The following is a 2,500-nucleotide window of genomic DNA, read 5'->3' as shown; positions in this document are numbered from 1 at the left end:
TGGAACTATATATTAAGGAGAATGGTACGGAACATCACTGATCTACTAAGACTCCTTGAAATAACCATCAGAAAACGAGCTAATTCCGGCCATCACCAACGGACGGAAAATAAACGGAAGAGGAAAGAAAACTTATTGAATTTCCACCTAGAATGGGAGGCTAGGCATCTCCAAGCCGCTAAACCTTGCTGACATAGAACACCGAAACTCCTTGAAACTCACGTTCTCCTTGAAAAACAACATCGTGTTACAAGATCAACGGAAGGAGACTAACATGGAGGAAATCAGAAAAATTAAAAGAAAACATTTTAAAGAAAGGGAAAAGAGAAGAGGCAGAAGGAGGAACTTCGAGCACTTCTAGCTCGGCTATTGAATTGTATAAAAAGAAAGATAAAAATGGCGCAGGAAGTTGGCGCGTCCAATTGGAGCTGACAGCACTACCAATCAGGGCAAAGAGATTCACCTTAAACAAAAGAGAATTCACGGATGCCATTGCCCTAAGGTATGGATGGCTATTTGGGAGGGCTGCCTAACTGATGCTCCTGTGGTGTACAGTTTATCCAGACCATGCGATGATATGCAAGCAGGGTGGATTCATTTGCATGCGACATGATGAGATAAGGGATCTCACTGCCCAAATGCTTCAGGAGGTGTGCAAGGATGTGACTATCGAACCAACATTACTACTCCCACTAGGGGTAGGGGAGAACTTCAGATACCGCACGTCCAACACATCAGATGAAGCAAGAGTGGGGTGTCAGCGCAAGAGGTTTCTGGACACAGGGACAACCGGTTTTTTCTTTGACATGCGAATATTTGATCCGCTGGCTCCCTGTTACAGCAACCTAACCATTGAGGCATTCCCACTCCTGGAACGAGTATGAGAAGATCAGGATGTATGAAGAGCGGATACAAAATGTGGACCAGTCTCATTCACTCCTGATAACCTTTACGACTTCAGGTGGAATGGGTCGTAGAGCAAAAAGCATTCTACGCTCGGCTGGCAGAGGTGATGGCTGAAAAGAAACAACAACCAAAAAGCAGCATTGTTTCATGGATGAGATGTAGACAATCATTCTCACTCCTAAGATCAGCCCTCCTATGCCTGAGAGGTATCAGGTCCCCTCCGCCCATATCAGCACATATACAAAAACCTAGATTTTGAGCAGACGGTGGTGGACAGTAAAGGATAAGTGAACTTCTGTATTAGGCTCAATTAAAATAAAAAATAAAAGGTTCCGTCGACTATAGTCCATTGCGGGAGATGGGCCAATGAACTGCCTGTAGGAGACAGACCCCCCCTGATTGCTTCCACCACACAGTTCCACGAGGTCTTTCCGCCTCCTGTATTTCCGCCTATTGGTCTTTCCGCCTTCTGGTCTTCCTGCCTCCTTGTCTTTCCGCCTCTTGGTCTTCCGCCTCCGGTCTTTTTGTATCTTGGACTTTCCGCCTCCTGGTCTATCCGCTTCCTGATATTTCCGCCTATTGGTCTTTCCGCCTTCTGGTCTTCCTGCATCTTTGTCTTTCCACCTCGTGGTCTTCCGCCCCCTGGTCTTCCACCTACTGGTCTTTCCACCTCCTGGTCTTTCCGCCTCCTGGTCTTTCACCTCCTGGTCGTCCATCTCTTCAGGTCTTTCACTTCATGGTCTTTGTCCTGGTCTTTCTTCCTCCTGGTCTTTTCGTCACATGGTCTTTCCGCCTCTCGGTCTTTCGCTTCCTGGTCTTCCGCCTCCTGGTATCCCACAAGTCTCTCCACTAACAATCTTTCACTTCTGGTCCTTCACTTGAGGCTTCAGTCTTTGGTCTTCCCCTACCCAGTTTTTTACTGTGCTCTTTCGCGTATGGCCCTCCACCTGTAGTCTTCCACTTTCCACCTCTATTTAGAAACTTCCGCTATACTCCTCTAAAATATCTAGAACCCTCCACTTTAGTTTCCTCACTTATGATCCTCTACTAAGTCCTCCCAATCATAACCGTCAACTTGGGTCCTCCACTTACACACTTTCACTCAATTTCCTCTACTCTTCCTCCACTTCAGGTCTCTCCCACCCCTGGTATTTTTCAATTTTGGGCCTTCCACTTCAGATTTTTACTCTCATTTTTCGAAAACTATGACGTCAATGGGAAATATTTATTTTCATTTCAACTCCTCCTCCTCCTCCTCCTCCTTATCCTCCTCCTCCTTCTCCTCCTCCTCCTCCTCCTCCTCTTCTTATCCTTACTCACCTTTAATCCTATCTCCTACGCTCTTTCCCTACTCTTTCTTCTTCCGTCCCTCTCTTCCTTCCTCCATCTCCTTCCCTCCATTCATGCACACCTTCTGTCTTCCATCCCATCCCCTTTCTCTCTCCTTCCATTTCCTTCCCGTCCTCCTCTCCTCTCTCCTTTCATCTCACCTTTTATTCTTCCCTCTCTTCCTCCCTCTTCTTCAATTTCCTCCTCTCCTCTTCCCATCTCTCCTCCTCTCCTCCTCTCCTCTCCCTCCTCTTCCACTCCTTCC

This window comes from Oratosquilla oratoria, chromosome 43 (genome assembly GCF_046742065.1).
Source record: "Oratosquilla oratoria isolate Oo_2021 chromosome 43, ASM4674206v1, whole genome shotgun sequence".
Classification (NCBI taxonomy): domain Eukaryota; kingdom Metazoa; phylum Arthropoda; class Malacostraca; order Stomatopoda; family Squillidae; genus Oratosquilla; species Oratosquilla oratoria.
Note: the sequence above shows the minus strand (reverse complement) of the source record.